Source organism: Drosophila tropicalis, unplaced genomic scaffold (genome assembly GCF_018151085.1).
Source record: "Drosophila tropicalis isolate 14030-0801.00 unplaced genomic scaffold, ASM1815108v1 contig_859, whole genome shotgun sequence".
In the NCBI taxonomy this organism is placed as follows: Eukaryota; Metazoa; Arthropoda; class Insecta; order Diptera; family Drosophilidae; genus Drosophila; species Drosophila tropicalis.
Window position 1 is genome coordinate 11284991 of NW_027173353.1, and position 6372 is coordinate 11291362.

Here is a 6372-nt window from a genome sequence, read left to right on the forward strand (position 1 = left end):
GCGGACGTTGGACCAATCATTTAATAACTTAGCTTAAATTAATGACATAGTCTAGGCTTAATCTAATATAATTTGCTCATTTTGTTTGGTACTTGTAATATTTGTGTACGAAATGCGCGCTTTCAAATGCTTGGACACGGATCCATCTCCATCATTTTAAATCTGCGCATTGCTCCGACTCAATTGCAAAATTCGATGTAGCCTAAATTCATACACACTCCCCCTGCCCCTCCCACTCATAGCAAAGGATAGGCTAGTTAATTGTGTAGTGAAAATCTATTATTCTAAATATCTAAGTCTAAACGAACTCTCGAGAAAGTGAAATGCATTTATCGATTAACTTATTTTAACTTATTTATTTTGTATGCATATAAGTATGTACTATATCTAATACTTCTTGATCAATCGCTGCTGCCCCTTCCAGCAAAGTTTGCCAAATGATTTTTGTATCAAAATGTTTTGCGCAAAACTTTGCGCAAAGCGCGGCCACGTTTCATTTTCGTTTCGAGCCAAAATACTATTTATTATTGTACTTAACTGTATCAACTAATTGCTAATTAACTCATTTATTTATTTATTTATTTATTTTCCAAAAACAAAACAAAACGAAACAAAAACAAAGCCCAGAGCGGTGCTAAGTTTTTTATTAGCTTATACTAAAAACACAAGAACAAGAAAATTAATTCGAATTATAAAATGAATTCTACTGTTTAAGTAAAGCAATTAAATCTATGTCTAAGGAATACGATCTAAATAAACGACTAAAGAAATATGATTTTTGGTGTATACTCAATTCATTCTGTTGCTAAATTTTGTGGTAAGTACCTTTAATACCGAATCAAACATTTCTTTTTGAACAAATTGTTTGATAATTCTAATAATTCTTGAATAAAACACGCAAAATCCAATCAAATAATGATCAAATTTTATGACAATCGTTGAAGAAATGACCACTACACACTTTTTATACCCTAGCAAAAAGGTCCATCCGTCCAGAGTTGGTTTCAATATATATTAACATTCATATATATCGATTAGAAATCTGGATGATTCATTCATGAGAAGAACAATTTGAACGCTCACAAGGAAATTTCAGAATTGTATGAATTTCATTTATTTAATATATGTGATTACTGCGCAGTCCTCGTTAGATGAGTTGACTAAATAGCCCAGTCATTTAGGCAACAACGAGGATCCGGGTTCGAATACCAGGCTAGTGTAGGTTAATAGATCAGTAGCTACTGTCTACAGGTTAATGTGTGTTATACCTGGTCTAATCGGTGACTTAGTGAGGACCTACTCAAACATAAACACCGTTGTGATCGGTAGAATACTGAAATGGATTTCATGAATTAGTGAATAATATATCATAGGAATTAGGAAACCCTTCTTCTTGATGGATTTCTAAATGTCCTCTCGGAAACCGCGAAGCAACATATCCTAAATGAATGATTCGAATAGACTCGAGTGCCTCATCATATTTTAATGCTTTGGCACTCAATTCATTTGATTTTAGACACTTAACAAAAAGATATTTCCCTATTTACTTGTAAAGGCCAAAACTGCTTTAAGTTCTTATTATATCGTTCTATTGAATCAAAAGTGTTTGTAAAACGTCGAATGTCTTCGAACTAACATCATGTGAGTAGTAATGAAATTCGTCAATTTGCTAATATCCTAACATTGACAGACATTATGGCCATATGAGCTGATTAAGAAGAAATATTTCACCATCTAATTCTTCAAAGATGGGAGACCAAAGATTAGTTTTTGTAATTTGATAGGTTGAATGAAAAAAAAAGCAAGTGATTTAGTTCGAATTTGAATGGCACATCTGAACTTTAGGTTTTTGATTGGCTAAAAGTTTTATACAGATCAAGGGTTAAGAGCGTAACTCTTAAGTTAGGAGGAAACAACCGATCGATTATGTTTAAATGGGTTCAAATGTCTGCTGGTCTTGCTTTTATAAGATATACATTCAATTTCTAGTCGATCGTCAAATCAAATTTACTTGAACCGAAGCCAAAAGGTTTTTTAATTTAGTAGAGACTCTCAATACCATTAGTTTGAGTATAATTCGTTGCCTATTTAAAATAATTACCGTTACCGTTAAATAAACATTTCGGTTGTCTCATCTGGTTAATCTAACAAGCTACAGATTAACATTTTTGTACCTTTGCTTTAAAAAGCCATTAATCTCACTTCACCCGAAATCAACACTCTATCATCCATGCTACACGCCTTGTTTTCCCCCCAAATTGATGATTGATTATCGAGGCGTCTCAGTAGTAGTTTTGGTGTTTGTGTCTGATCGAGTGACTGCCGTTTGTCAAAGCTCTTTTGGCTCAGAGTCTGTTCACAAGTTAAAGACACCAACAAATTATAATAATTTCACGGCATTGTGAGCAGGCACACTTCAAACGTATGTACATACAAAAATACGTGCCATATCACACAGGTGCCCGCAGCCACCATGAATAGATGGAGTAAAGTTGGGCAACACAAAGGTGTTAATCAAATTATGAGGCAAGGCTCAACCAGGCGTTTTATAAACTCTTTAACGCTTCAGCTACGCACGCCATTAGCTTGGCAAAGTTATAAATTCATAGACGAATCTTGCCAGAAGAATCTCTCACCTAAGAACTAAAGGCGTCGATTAATCACTGTCGTAAATTGAATGTGCAAAATATCGAGCACTCCAAGAGCCACTGAAGCAACACCTTTTCTGAAATGAAGACGTCTCTCTTCGCAAACTTACCCCCTACTTTCTCTCCATCCTTCCAGGTCTCTACATGGAACTGTTAAGCTAAAGTGTCAGGTAAGACACATGTGCGTCGTGCGTTGTGTTGAATAAAACGCCTCTATTAAGATTGTCATCACAATCCAACTGAAACGAGTGACGAATTGCAAATGCTCTTGCCAACTACTTAGAAAAACTGACATTAAACAAACCACTATTCAGTCGGATCTTTATAAAATATTATAGAAATAGTGACCCATTGTGTTTCTCTTAAAGTCGGACCACTGATGACACATAGGAAATGTACCCAAAAGAAAGACTCCTTGCTGGCCACGCGTTGACACTTTTTATGGCCGGTTCTTGTGCGAATTTTAGACGACACTGCGTGAGTCCGGGCACTCTTTCCGCGTCCATAGATGTGCCTAGTGGGGGCATTGGCGTTGACAGCTATGCAAATGCTTGGCCATTAAGTTGTTGACTGTTAGCAATGGCTTTTAATTAGCAGCTTTGGCCTAAGGCACAAGGCCACAAACGGATCACTTCACGATCGGGATCAGGGCCCAAGACCAAGCTTTCCCCCATAACACAATGGATGGGACATCTCTAACACCTACACCCACACTCGTTGTGCCCATTCTGGATAGCGTTGTCGGTGTCATTCTCATTGTCATTGTCATTGACACTTTGACCATCATTGACAAACGTTTGCATTTGCTCGAATTTTGCCAATTTCCATGCATAAAGTTCGCATTGAACACCCTCACGCTTCGTGGTCATTTGCATTTAAATGCCATTGATGGCACTGGCGGTTGTGGAGGTGGATCAAGAGCTGGAGCTAGAGTTGAATGCGGAGTCGATCTGCTGCCCGTTTGGCTGAATTTCCTTTGTGCCGCCTTCATCTTCTTGTTGGCCATGTTGAGCTATGCTCACGATTTTGTATGCTGCTTTTGTTTGTTAGTTTTACAGCTGCTCGCCTTGATTGAAAAATTATGCACTTGCCATGCCAATGCCAAAATAAGGAAAAAAGAAAAACCAAAGAAAAGCATACAGGAAATCTGGAAATTGAGCGTCAACGAATCGTTAGCGAATCTTGCATACTCTACGACTCAAGCCTTGAACTTCAATTGTGTCCATAAAGATGAAAATCTTACTACAAAGCTGATTTTGAAAGATTAAGGCATTTTCGAAATCCTGTCTTGCTTAACATAGTGAAGATCTGCTTGGGAATTGGTTACTGATTCAGGTGGATGACTCATTTCTTAGGAGTTCCGAGTATTCTTTATATGAACATATCAGAACTAAAACAGACAGACATATGTACATATAACGAGGGAGATCAGATTAAAGGGTATAGATCAAGCTGAGAAGAATCGCAATTTTTAGCACTTTAGGCAAATAACTTTTTCCTCGATTTCAATTTTTACATTTTCTTTTTTTCTCTGCTTATTTGGCCGGCCGGAAAACAGGGCTGGGACGTCGCTTACTTTTCATTTCGCCAAACTCCTCCGACTTGTCCTGCTCATTAGCAATTGCCAAGCATCGCACCGACAGCTGTTGGCAAGTTTTCACCTAATTAAGCAAACAAAACAAACGTGTGGGAAATCGCCAAGCAGCCGCCGTTTCTTGTGATAAACTTTTACTCTGCTCCGCCCTCTATGCGGAAAGCGAACCAAGGAACTAGGAACCAAACTTACCAACGGCAACTAATTGCCACGAACATGGGGGGCTAAGTAGCCTCAAGGAATGCAGCCGAAAACATTTGTCTCTAATTGCGTCTCTGCCCAATTGGGCAGGCCAAATTAAATTAAATGCAGCCCGAAAACAAACAACCAGAGCAAAGGCAAAGACAAGGTAAAGGGACCATTAGGGACAGGGGGAGTAATGGCGGGATGGTGGGCAACTGCGAACAGGAAGAACAGCGGTGGCAACAACAACAACAACAGCCTCAACAGCAAGAACAACAATTTGCGCAAAAATACAAATTGGAACATTTGTTAAGGCGCAGGCGTAAGCACTGTGAGAATTTATGGCCCTTCTGGGGTCACTGCCGCAATGGGATAACATCTGTTGACGCGTCGTGCGCTCGCAATGCGCATGCAAGGCTGAGCCACAGGCTCAGGACATTGACCAGGCCGCGATACCTGGCCAGACAGACATCCCGATACCCAGACAAGCAGACAGCCACAACCACAGCCACCACAGACACCCAGACAACGGCAACGGCAACGGTTGTGAGTCGCAGAGATGGAAGAAGCATTCGAAATTACCAAACAAGTGGTTCAGCTTGCGCCACTTCCCTTTCCTCGGGCTCCGCCCGTTACCGGTTGAAGATGAGCCGCCCGATGCGATTGTAGAGCCTCCAAATCCCTTTGAAAAGAGCAATAAACAAAAAACGAAACCAAAAAAAAAAACAACCAAACCAAAAAAAAAAAACAATTAAATGAAGTAGATATCTCTGGAATCTCGGCACTCTGGACTCTGAAAATGTAATTAAACTTTTCAAAAGGTCAAACAACCATTTTAAAATATTAAAAATAATTGCAATAAAAGATGTTTTCACCTCAAATGAACTAAATCTGTATTTTGCATTCATGGATGCAGTTGGTGAAAAAATAAAAGTTACAGCTTCACCTGTAAAGCAGCCTTATTTAACTAACTTACTAACAGTTAACCCAGAAAGTCTTCGACCAATCCAAATATCATATATCAAATAATTACTTAATAACAAATCAATTTCTTAAGTTAGCTATGCAGAACGAGCAGGTGCTCATGGCTCACCTTTTTAGACCTCAAGACCTTTAAACTCACTATTGATTAACTTCAAGAAGATCAAAATCTAGACCAAACTTTAAATCAATCTTTTGATCTCGAAGGTACATATATAAGATGTCTATTTTAAGTATTAATGCACCAAAAACGCATTAGACTAAAGAACTCTGAAAGGTCTGTCCTCAAGGTAATAGAGTCCAAAATCAGAAGGTTGATTCCATACCAACTCTGAAGATTCTTAGTTTTACTGAGGAAAATAAGAAGACAAAATTCGTATAGAATTGTAAAACGATTCGAATTTTGTTGGGAATTTTGTTGTCTGGAATCATGTACAAAACAAACATTTCGTGTTCAAAACTTTTTTATATTTTAGAATCTAGATGTGTGTTATTTTTATTTTTATAAATTTATACTAGTGTCTGCATTGTACTATAAAGTTTAATGAATTATAGTCTGCAGTCGGAAGAGAAGCCAAATGGAATGGCTGAAGTAATTTTTCTTAAATCATTAAAGTACTTTACCCAAAAAAGTAGACGCCTCTTCGAAAACTGATTGCTTTTTCCTTTTGTTTTACTCCTTGTTTCATTACTTGGCGCCCTTTCTAGCAAAGGTTTGGTGCCCCGCCTGGATAGACTCATGAGGCGGCGCCTCTTGAAGCTCGGTTTCTAGCGAAAGCTATATAGTTCAAAGTATACTCGGAGTTGTTTCATAGCATTACTTTTTTTATTATCTTGAAAAGAAGGAATGCCACATTACTTTCTCACATCGAACACATGGTATAACTCTTCAGGACCAAAGCGAACGAAGTGGTGTGATCATTGGAAGACCACAACAATAGCATGCGATTAATTTTCTGTATTTGT